Raw genomic sequence first — 13,546 nt, 5'->3', positions numbered from 1 at the left:
TATTAAAACAGTCTGCTGTTTTCCGCATAAGACGACATATCGCACGACGCACGAGAATTATAAATTATTATAATATTATTAGAGTGGGGCCAATACAGAGTGATCCATCAAGCCTCCCCCCCCCCCTAGTTTTAGATTCTGAATGAAGTGATGAATGTATTGATTTTACAATGATGTGTGTTTTAGATTCTGTACGAAGTGATGAATGTATTGATTTTACAATGATGTGTGTTTTCTAAAGGTTCGAAAATTTAATACAAGATTTCTTACAAATTTTTCAATCTTTATCACAAAAAAAATATCCACCGGAAATTCAAATTAAATTTTTATTAGCATCTGAATTTCAAATATTGACAAAAATTCGTCAAAACCATGAATATTTGCAAATTATTTTGTAGTTCAAAATTCATAATATTGTTTGTATTTATATCTAAGGTTATAAAATTGAATACTAAGTTTTCCATAAGTTTTTTTTCAAATAGCTATAGAGAAAATTTGAAGCGTCATTATAGGAAAAATGTTTTGAGCGTTTGAGTTTTAAATTTTTATGAAATCAGGTTAACTACAGGATAACTACATGCAACGTTTTTGGAAAAATTGATAAACCATGCCTTATTCAAAATGCGTCCTAATTGAAAAATAATATATTATATTTGTTTCAAAATAGATTATACGAGTATGACAGTATTTAATATAATATATCCTACACTGACAAATCATCTCCGTTCAGAATCGTTTATCGTATACAATGATACCTATCATTGCATTCAAATCTAACCTACCCTAGTCAGACGTCCACCCCAGTACCCCACCACCTAATGTACAGCAGAGCGACATTCACTTACCCGCTTTTAGATTCTGAACGAAGTGATAAATGTATTGATTTTATTATGATGTGTGTGTGTTTTTTTTTGTATCTGTGTACAGCATAACTAATTGAAATAATGTTTCTATTTCAAACTTTGGGGGTGGTTTCCGATGTAAAAGTGAATATCCTTGGTACATTATAGAGGTCAAAAGTAAACATTTTCCAGCAGTTTTCAAAAAAGTCGAGAAAAACAAAAAAAAAAATGACAGAAAAACGGGAATTTTTTTTCACAAAACCAGTTTTCGACCAAATCGATTTTTTTATATGGTTGTAATTCAATAACTAATCACTTTAAATACTTGAAATTTTCACCAAATGTTTATGTTAGTGTTATCTATATACAGTTTAATTTTCACACATTTTTGACTTTCTTTGAGTAATTTATAGACAACTGAAATTTTCAATTTTTTTAAGAATTTTTTTTTATGTGCCGGTAGAAAAATGTTGGACGACCAAAAAAACTTGAAAATTTAATACAAGGTTCCTTATGAGTTGTTCTTATTGTAGCTAAAAAACTTAAAAATCGTAAGTCACAATTTTTTTTTATAAGCGTGTATAGTTCAAATTTTTACGAAATCTTTCGAAAACGCGAAAATTTGCAAGTATTTTTGAAGTTGAAAAATCATAAAAATTTTTGCGATTATAACTAAGGATTAAAAATACAACACTAAGTTTAAACCATTAGTTTTCCTTCAAGTAGCTATAGAGAAAACTTGAAACATCATTATAGCCATTATAGGAAAACATTTTAAGTGCGTTTGAATTTTAAATTTTTACGAAATAGCGTAACGATATCGATTTATCCTAAAACGATTTTAAACATTTGTTATTATTCAAAAAGTATAAGTCATAGATACTTGAAAATTTTACCAGTTATTTAGATTGGCATTTTCTTTACATGATTTGAGCGTTTGAGTTTTAAATTTTTATGAAATCACGTAACGATAACGATTTATCCTCAAATCCGGTATATACAGGTATTTATGTAAAATGCGTCCTAATTAAAAAATAATATATTTGTTTCAAAATAGAATATAATATGACAATATTTAAATATAATATATTATCCTAGACTGACAAATCATTGAAATCTGAACGGAGATTCAGAATCGTTTTTCGTATACAATGATACCTATCATTGCATTCAAATTTAACCTACCCTAGTCAGAGGTCCACCCCACCACCTAATGTACAGCAGAGCGATACCCACTTTCCCGCTTTTTTTCTATTAATAATGAGTTTGTTTAATTTCTTATTTTTGAAATATTTAAGGTCATTATTTTAAATTGTCTTCTTTCGTAAAATATGAGAAGTAATGTAAATTATTAAATAGACTTTTTAAAAAACATTGATGTATATAATTCAAAAACAACTGTAGGTTCAAGTTTCAATTTTCAAAAATTTCATCTGATCAGTCATTTACATGGAAAAGGGTAAAAAAAAATAACTGGATCGCCACAAATAATTATAAGTAGTACGAAACTTATAGTATTTTTAAAAATTTGATATTTCATATAGACAAAAATATTCGTTATTCCGGTTAATCGTTCGTCGGCCTTTGAAATACGCATCAATTTTATGAAACTAAGGTAGTTATATCAAGTAAAAACAGAAGGTTGTGGATAAAATACATTATGAAAATTAATGAATGAATTACTTTTAGATTTATAGTAAAATAAATGGTCAGTATAATTCAACAAGATCCTTATGTACAAAATGTTACTTAGACCAATATGGGTCTATAGTATACAGCTCTGGGGATCAGCAAAACCTACTAACATTAATAGAATACAAACCTATCAAGCCAAAACTCCATGACAAATCACTAAAGCACCATATTACGTTTCCATTCGCACACTCCATCACGACCTCTCCATACCCTTTGTTGTAAACGAAGTGAACTACAAAAGATTCTATAACTGCTTTAAAAACCACAGAAACCCACTTATGCACGATATCTCTTCCTTGACTAACCCTGGAAATCCTCCTAAACGACTAAAACGCAAATGGTGTAGAAACTTATGGTCAAAATAATTAAATTTAAATTTTCATGTTTACTTTTTTTTATTGTAGTACCTCCACTAGGAGGCTATGTTATCCAAGCTATGTTTTTATTTTTATTATTATCTATTATATCCTCACTTGTTCTTATTGTTTTGTATAAAACAGATCGAGTATAAAGCATTGTAAAAAACAATATAATTAATTTATAAAAAATTTTTAATAAAACACGAAACAAGATATGTATACTTAACATAAAATATTATTATAGACACCCCATTACTCAATATATACACATATGGAGACAAAAAAAACAAATCAAACAAGTCCTAGACCAAAAATGGCTCACACAATGGACTAACCAGCATACTAAGTTAAACCAAATAAAAAAACAACATACAGATATGGCAAAACCCCGGACTAAATAGGAAAAAGAAAACCAAATTAAATCGTCTAAGAATAGTCCACACATTCATCACATACAAGCACCTTATGGAAAAAAATGATCCCCCCCCCCCATATGTGAAATGTGTGGAGTGCACTTCACAGTAAAACACATTATTACTGAATGCTAAAAATATGAAGACACGAGGAAAAAATACGACATATCTCAACAAATCGGAGAAGCGTTAGGACCTGACACCCAATCAATCTCCAACATCCTACAGTTTATAAAAGAAATTCAGCTATACAACCTAATTTAAGCCCTAATTCCACAATGTAATATTGTAATTTTTAACTAATTTTAAATTACTGAAAATTTGTAAACACAAAGCCGATGTTTTATATTAAGATTAATAAAAAAAAAAAAAATAATATTATACATTATAAATAGGTAAGTTAAAAAATAAATGAAGTGTTTAGTTAAAGACTTAAAACCTATTAAGTATTTGAATAATTTTTTTTTTCTCTCACTATCCCACTTAATCCAAGCAGACAACTTAAAATATTCCAACCTAGAGATTAACTCTAGTGTAACCCAATTATTAACCTTTTGGATGGTGCTACTGCTCACCCTTTATGTATTTTATTAATGTCAAGTTTTTGTCACCAAAATTACCCATTGTGCAAATATTGCACATAAACTTGTAAAGATTGTACTAAATTTTTTTAGAAAAAAAAAATATTTATATATATGTTAATGTTAATGTTATTAACTTTAAAGTCGATGCAGTAGAACTATAGTGTGTGTGTCTGTGTAATTAAGGCTGATGATTTTGTGTAAACTGATAACCATATAAATATAGTTACAATAAAAATTAAAATAACAAACGCAACTAAAAAAAATTCCTAAGACATGATAACGTCTTTTGGAATTTAAGCTGCTATAACCGTCGTTGGTGACACGTGATTCCAACAAAAACTTCGATAAGCAAAGAAACCATGACATTATCATCTTGCCTTTACTAACTAAATCATTATATAGCACTTTAACATTTTTATTGGGAGATCGAAAGTAGAGCCAGAACGGAAGTATATTTTGTACCTACAACTACAGTTTTCAAAATATTCGTTTAACGAAAAACTCCCAGTGACAAAATCATGTATATAAAAAAGCATATATAATATATAATATATATAATATATGTATTGAATTCGTATTTACTCACAGAAATCAATGCATAACAATTTCGGTTCATTTAATTATCGATTCCCTTATACAGGTCTATAACCGTCGATCATCAGTTGTATGACACGCGAGCATATAAAGGGTCAAATACGATACACTAATCACAATGATGACGCATGTATTTGTAATATATACTATTAAAAATGCACTTTAGTGAATACTGCTTCGGTCACACATCGTTATCAAATAATAATATAATAATAATATAGTGTTATAGAGGAACACAGCTGAACATAGCATACAGCTCAAAACAAAAATTGCTCAATTATTAGCCGTTATCAGTTTTTAACGAAATTAATAACTATCATAAATTATAATACAAATATATAAACAAGTTTTCATTCATGCTACATATATTATTACAGCTATAAATATATATTAAATTTTTATAACAATACGAAAATAAATATAAAGCAATGTATTAAATCAAGTATCAATTGTAATGTAGTGTTTAAAACTTTGGACTTAAAACAGCACACAACTAACTATAAAACGCAAGTAGCAAGAGCACAAGTAGACATATAAATATATTATGACAAATTAATACATAAAGTACACAAGGTACTTATATTTCTTCAACATGCATATAAGCAGACCAAATAATAGTTATATTTCACCTGGACATTATAACCTCAATTCCATGATAATTTATACGTCATAAACTCTGCAAGTCAAAATCAACATATTATTTTAAACTATATAATATATATATATATAGAGCGTAAATTTTATTGAAACAAATTAATTTATTACCTGCCATTTTTAATTGGTTTTTATAATTTTATATAACTTAGATAGATATATCTAATTTTTCTGTGATAAAAAAACATAAACATTAAGGAATTCATTTACTTGCACGTATATTAGTAACGTGTCTGCACATAGTTGCATGTATACATCACAAACATTACAATATTTTATATTTATAGATAATAGATATCTTTTATTACTTAATCGATCGTTTTAACTTTTAATATTATTAATTATTATTGTATCATATTGTTATTTAAATATTAATGTTAATTTTAGAGCTTATGTTATTTATTTTCAGCAACAATAATTTTGAGTTTTGACCTAGCCGACTAACAAAACAAAAATATATACCTACTTACTAATTTAATTTATTTTTAAATTTCTTCTTAAAGATTTTTTTAGTGTATATAATATTAAAATATGTGGTGAAAAAAAATAGCTATACATGGTAATATATATTATAAACACAAGTACAAAAATAAATGATAAAGTATAACAATATTTTAAGCGTGACAAATTTGAACGTTTATTATAATTTAACTCACGTCTCAGTCCATAATCAAAATGATAAAAAAAATTATTATTTTATTTTATATTATCAAATTATCAAAAATATTTACTCATATTTTTATTAAAAAAAAATCATCAATGTATAACAATAATTGATTCTGTAAAGGTATTTGTTACTGATTAGGCGTGGTTGTGGACTATGGTATATACAAATCAAATTTTTAATACCTATATTATGAATGCACACGACGGTCGACAGACAACTTATATATGTTTTTATTTTTCAACCGAAAATAATTATTATTTTCAAGTTCGTCTTAAGTGTAACTGCTATCATTATGTTGTATACATATAGCATTTAGGTATATAAAATCCCAGTCATACATGCAAATCAAATAATAATTCATAAACCACAATACAAATTGCAATTTTCGTATTTATTATTGTTTACAATATACATTTGCAAAATGTGAATTATTTACACATATACGTGTACAGTGTACACCTATGTATATGAATCGTGTAAGTTGTCGCAATGCTAAAACAAAACATTATTTTTTCTATTATTGTAGAAGTATCAACCTCAACGCAAGTGGATTAGTGAAATAAGCGAAATTAAAAATAGGGAATGTACCCAGTTTGATAAGAAAAAGAAACCATTTCTAGTGCGTACTCGCTAATATTATTGCCTATTACATTACAATAATGTGTGGAGTAGGTTGTCATTAAAGTCAGGAAGAATGTTTTGTGTACCTATACTATAATATAATATCTGTAATATAGACGCTCAAGTATTAAATTATTAAAAAATTATTATAAAATTTATAAAATTATAAGATTATAATGATATTTAATATTCATGTTTATGAAAAGTCAGTAAATGACTCTACATAGTAGGGATCTCTAAACTAGACCAGCAATCAAGTTTTATCCGACGATTAATAATCTAAAAATATTGTATAACACCTACCCCAAATCTTCATTACGTGCCACTTGTGTTGCACGTATCATAATTTAATATACATTGTGCAATTAAAAATTATATAGGCTTATATCATTTTTCTCACAAATGCTTTTTATTTTTTTATACGATTCTCAAATAAAAAAATTTGGGGACTCCACTATAGATGTATACCTACTAGCATAATATGCAATATGCAGTCTATATAAGATAATTCTGAGACATATAGGTACGTATCTATAATCATGTGATATTATTTGGTATGATCACGCGTCAGTTATTTTGAAACGACTAATGGTGGAAATATGCGTTGCAAGAATACAAACTACGGCGGACAATAATCCATCGGAATGCGATTAAATCTGAGCATATTATATAATCTACATGGATTAAAAAAATCTTATCGTGTCCCGATATTGGCACGATTCTTTCACGAATTGAAAAAAAGTATCACAAATCTATCTAAACCACAGATATAAAATAAATTTTATATCTGTGATCTCAACATAATTTTTTTTCAGCAATTTGCTGCAGCACATTGGACCACTCAGTCTGTCTGGTTTAATTTATCAATGGAGAAGGGGAGAGGGGCGCTGACGATGAGCAGCATAAATTCATAATGTTCAAATAGAGTTTCACAAACAAATTACAATATTTTAAAAATCCTATTATATTTAGTCAGACGAATATTATTTTAAATTTCTCAAACGCATCGCAATTTATACAAATTCAACAAGACGCAAACATCTCTGTCTTATATATTAGGTATACTTGTGAGAAACTGAGAACCTACATATTTATGTGCCTAACCACTCGTACATATGCACGTGATTACCAGTGGATGATAAACTAATTGCTAATTAGTTACATAGTGGGTGTTATAACACGACCGAACACAACATTTACACTTCACACGAGCACTGTTATGTTAACCATACACACTGAATCACACGGGTTTCGAATAAGCTGACTAGTTTTTAAAATAAATTGTTTATAAAATATTTATATTGATATCGAATATTGATTGTGATAAAAGATAGCACTAGAATGTATAACATTATCCGCGTGCTATAGCCACGTCTCCAATAAAATATATACATTATAAATGCATAAAATTATTTATTGACCAAGGCGGTGTAGATTAAGTCGATAGAGATTGCGATATAATATTATTATATTATTTCTGCAGAGGATAAAGGTTGTCATTATTCTGTATCAAATCGTTAAACTTTCAGGCTACGCATATTATACTCGCGTGTCTCGTGTACCTATGTGTTCAGAACATAATAATTTAACACATATTATAAATAGTATACACGACATGGTCGGCGTGAGTAACAATAATTATAGTAAAACACTGTGTCAGTCGAAAATCAGTTTTTGAAAATAAAAAAAGTCATTCGCCTCTAAATATTATGCAGACCAGACACGACTGCAATCTCGTGATCGTGTATAAATTGTATATTTTTACTATTATTATTATGTATAATATATATCAGACGGATGTTATGCATTTTTAAGCGTACCTTATAATAATATGCGCGTAATGTAATACTATATTGTATCATATATATATATATAATATTCTTGTACGGTATAATATTGTGTTTTGTGTTATTTACACACGTGACTGCGTGGGCATTAGCAAAACCGCGAAGCGTTATTGTTTTACCTATTATCATTATTATTAATATTATTATATCATCGCGTTATTTAGTACCTACGGTGGTATGATATATTATTTTTATACAGACTACAGAGTGTATTGTGATTTGTAAATATTTGACACTTTTACATTTTACACATAGATACCTATTACATGTCAATAATTCTCCGTGATGCACACTGTATATAAATATAAATCGTGTGTTAAATTTCCTTCTGTACACATTGTATTATTAATATGATATATGATAATATCATTGAATGCAGTATCATAATATTTTTTTATTCTACCGCCAGCGGAATTCGAACGCAAACTCATCACGTGAACGTGGCACATGCAACGCGTGAACCAGGGCAAAAAAATAATGGACACCAATGAGAGCAAAGAGGGCCGGTATAGGTACATTATTAGAATTAAAATTCACAGAATAAAGGGTTAATAAGACAACAAAGTTTGAATTTATATTTATGTATATTTTTTTTATATTAAACTGTGTATAATATATATTGATACTACGCAATGGAAAGAGATCGTTATGCGTGATTGTATGATATATTATTAAACATTTAATGTAAAAAAATATTTCATTATATCTCTCTACAAAGATGATTACAATCTGTATGGATAGGTACAATAAAATGATAATAGTATGCTAAAAGAAAATATACTCGTATGCCTATGAATATTTTTAAAACATATAAAATGCCCGCATAATTCACTTTAAAGTAAAATATTATAAATCAAACCAATGTTTAGATAAATTTCTTACCTTTGATTACCTTGGTCAGTTTATTCAAATATTATAACAACATAATTTGTGTTGTTATAAATTTTAATTGATTCTACTAAACGCAAAATGTATATGTTATACGGTAATAACACAATAACTCATACATTTTAAATTAATATTACTATGAATACTATGATGCATCAATGGTGATTTCTTTTTTTATTATAATGATGGTTAAATTATTTGCACCCTGACTGGAGGCGAAACTAGAATGGATAAAGATGATCAATTATCAACTACTCATTTGCGTGCATTTACCTTTTTTCAATTCGTTTGTGCACAATTTACATTTTTTAACTAGTAGCCGGGACGACGGGATCTACAATCTTTTTTTTCCAGGGACCCAACTTACCTACCACCTTTTTTTCCGGGACTACTCAACTTACCTACAACCTGGTTTTTCCTGGGACTCAATTTACCAAGTTATGATCATTTGGGACCCAATTTATCAATCCCAGGATGATGGACTCAAATTTCGTAAAAGAAGGTTACCGTTCTCGTACCCTAGAACGCCTAGAACCACGACTGCTTTTTTCACAAAAATTATCTATAAAGTACACAATACCTGTGTAACTCCATTTTTTTAAGTTCGTAAAATTTTTTGTTTTTCTTGATTGATTTAAAAAGTACTGAGAATTTTCATTTTTGATCCACTAAATTTACCAGCTCTAACTAAATCCAAATTGTTTCCAAAAACCTATATTGAAGTTTACGGTAAGAGCCTTTATTCTACTAGAAAAGTTGAAAAGTCAAAGTTGTACAAACTATTTCAAATATTTCACTTAAACGTCTAAAATTATTAGACTACATAAAATAAAATAAAAATTGTACCTAAATAGTTTTCAAGCCAAAAATGTTCAGCAGAAATAGTAGGCAATTAGGTTTAGGTACACCTGCTATTAAATATGTTTTATCCTTATATAAGTAGAGTAATATTTTTAAATTCAAATGTCTTAGAAGTTACATTTAAATAAATGGAATAATTGATGATGAATGTTAATATTGTTAGCATCATCATAGTCACGTTTTATTAAGCCAGCAATCAGCATAATAATATTGTATTTGTATACACAGATGTTGAATAGGTACAATCAAAATATGACGAGAGAATAGTACAACGACCTATTTAGTATAATATTTATGGTTTTTGTTTGTTTAGTGAGTCCTTCAACCGACAAGTGAACCTAGCCTAACGTAATAATTACGACATAATATTATTTATGACATACCAATATACCTGCTACAATATTCGAACGTTTAATTAGTACAAAAGTAAAATAATTGATTTTAACGATTTTTATTTTCTCAAATAATTTTCATAATTTTACTTGTTTTTGAATTTTGAGCGTGACAAGATTTCCGAACAACTTTCAAAACTAAGTTAAAAGGTATTAACAAATAATAATAAGGAACTAATAATTTACATTTTTACAAAACAGATTATTCGAAAATGTTAGTTTTAACTTAGAAAGAAGGAAACTTAATCGTTTTCAATTGTAATTTATGTAAGCAGTTTTTTCATTATTTTTTTTTTTACAAATTACAAAGGAATATTATATAATATTAGTATACAATATTATCATGAAACATATAAAGCAATTCAAGTATGAAAATTAAATTTAAATTTAAAAATGTCACTTTAGTTAATATGTTACGGATATCAATAATAATAACATATAGGCAGGCATAGTAAAAAAATTTTCTAGAGCTTATACCAAATCCAAGTATATGATTGTCCGGATTGTCGATTGAAAGTAATTGAAATACACGTATACTTTTTAAGTTCACCTTAATCAGAAGTTTTTGGTTTAACCTAAGTCCAAAATATAAACCACCAATGCGATACAAGCCCTTAAATGATAATTAATTAAATTTGGTTTTTTTAAATTATTCATGTATACATTACCATTTATTTCTAATAAATTATATAAACATAGTGCTTTTATTTTTTATACAGCATATAATATATATATTTACATATATTACATTTTAATATGTTAGTATGTTATTTATATATTTATATTATAGTTAATAGTATCTATATAGACAATATTTTTTATGTTCATTGTTGAAATCTCCATTGAATTTATCAATTTTTATACTTCTAACTACATATGAATATTAGTTTTATTAGGACACTATTTAATGAGCCATTATACGTATCATCTTATTGTTATACATTATTGTTTTTATATTATACTACATACCTAAATAAATTTAAATTGTTGTCTTGAACAGCGAACAATTAATATTATAATAACGATTCTGACATAAGTACAACGATAATATCAGACTTCCTTATTTCACTCGAAGCTTTGGTTATTGCATCGTGAAATGGCAGTATGTAAATTGTTTACTCAGTTCAACTATTAGCCGTTACTTCTATACGCAGCCCCTATGTGGGGAAATCATGTTAAGATTCACATACACAAAATATACATTTTCCAATCAAAAGTTCTGAGAACCACATCCAATGCTCCACGGTTAGTACGTAATGATGCACTTTATAAAAACTTCCAGCTGCCCCCAATTAATAACTGAGTACATAAAAAAAATTAGCAATAAACTTTTTCGACCTCATCAATTCTGCTAATAATGCGAAATTGTATAGACTAAGTGACCCACCTTCTGTACGCCGACTCAAGCGTGGACAACTGGACACCCATATTACCTTATTGTTTTATAATTACTATTTATGTATTTTTTTTCATTTTTTTTTCATTTTTTTTTTTTTTGCTGAGTTGTAAATACTGAAACATAACCGATATCGTATTACTAATATCATTCTAATTGTAATTTGTTGTCCAATTGTAAAAAAAAAAATTTATTTATTCAAAAATAAGTTGAAACGACTTACGTCACTACGTCAGTAAATTGTATTTAATAATAAAAATAGAAAAAGATAGATTCTGAAATTTCGAGAATGCGCTTAATAGCTGTATCTTGAGTTACGTCCAACAGATAGGTGTTTTTTTTATAACGATTACGTATAACGATATTATATGAGGTATTAACTATTAAGGTAATGAGGTATAATATGTATGTTTAATCTAAAAATAAAAACGCATTTAATAATTATTATATTGTATGTTATGGTGTGTAATAAACAACATTAATTCGATGACTATAAATACTGTTTTTGTACTTCACAAGATTTGGTTTTTGTTTTACTTGTTTAAAACTACGATGGCAACAATAAAATGGCAAGAAAATTGTACGGCTCATAGTAAAAAACATAACTTTGAAAACCATAACTATACAATTATAAATACTATTTACCTCATTCAATTTTAATAACTTATTAATATAATACTAATATACTATGATCTATAAAATTTAATGGTCAAGGGGAGACAAGACTAAGACGACATTATCACCACCCCAGAACCAATTGCAAATTACGCAACTGTATGGCTCTACTACCATCTACGATCCTCCTATAATTTAGGTACACGCTTTAAAACAATTGTACACACTTTAGTCATCGCACCCACGGACCCACGTCCTAACTTCTAAGAACAGTTTTAAACAACCCTCAGCCTGCACAGACAACAAGTGTGTCGCTTCCACTTCGCGTTTTCTATATAGGTATAGGTAGTAATAATAATATTTATATAAAAAGAGAGAAGCAAAAGGAATTTCGGAGATTAGAAATATTTTAATTTAGATAGCGAAACGAAACTCGTTCGAAATCAGTCACGTGCGAATTACACATATTTTGTCGGGTCTTAACGACAGCCCGACGGCGGTGGCTTTGTGAGCATATAATAAAATAAATAATAACAATAATAATATAACAAATAATACACGAAGTTACAACATTTATAATAATAATAATAATACTAAATAATACAGCACGTTGTCGCCATATAAAGTAACATAACACGATCACGCGACACGCGTTAGCCGCGCACACGGCGGCGCTGTCACGTTCTGCGCAATGTGCTGGCCGGCGGCGCGATCCCACCGACGTCGCCCAGTGCTCATACCGTGGATGGCGGATTATTCCTACCTACAACACCGAATTGGTGCACAGTGTACCATAATGGTGGTAACTTTAAAATAACGCCAACTATGTATTATAATATTTTTGATATTGTTACAGCGCCACCGTGTGAGCGGTGCGCGGAACGTTTTTACGCTGAACGACATGAGATAATAGTTATTAATTTTTTTATTTTATTTATAGAAGACGATAAACGCGGCGGCGGTACAGCACGTGTGCGCCTGTCGCGGGCGGGCGACCGAGGCACGCGCCAGCTCGGTGGCCACACTGGGCCCTCCACCACCGGCTCCGGCTTTGAGCGCGCGACTGACGCGGCGCGCTACGGTACCGGTCCCAACGCCGCCACCACCGCCTGACGAAC

At 28.8% G+C, this 13,546-nt stretch overlaps 1 long non-coding RNA gene across 1 annotated transcript; it reads left to right on the top strand.

Annotated features, from left to right (window-relative positions):
• Positions 1 to 8,689: 8,689 nt before the first annotated feature.
• Positions 8,690 to 13,541, top strand: LOC149055275 (uncharacterized). The gene is made up of 2 exons (XR_016192072.1): positions 8,690 to 8,788; positions 13,369 to 13,541. It is a non-coding gene; the product is annotated as an uncharacterized LOC149055275 (long non-coding RNA).
• Positions 13,542 to 13,546: the final 5 nt, after the last annotated feature.

Source organism: Diuraphis noxia, unplaced genomic scaffold, assembly GCF_037042655.1.
Source record: "Diuraphis noxia isolate RWA-SAM2 unplaced genomic scaffold, SU_Dnox_SAM2 contig0005, whole genome shotgun sequence".
Classification (NCBI taxonomy): domain Eukaryota; kingdom Metazoa; phylum Arthropoda; class Insecta; order Hemiptera; family Aphididae; genus Diuraphis; species Diuraphis noxia.
The sequence above is the reverse complement of the archived record's forward strand: the minus strand, read 5'-3'. Positions and strand labels throughout refer to the sequence as shown.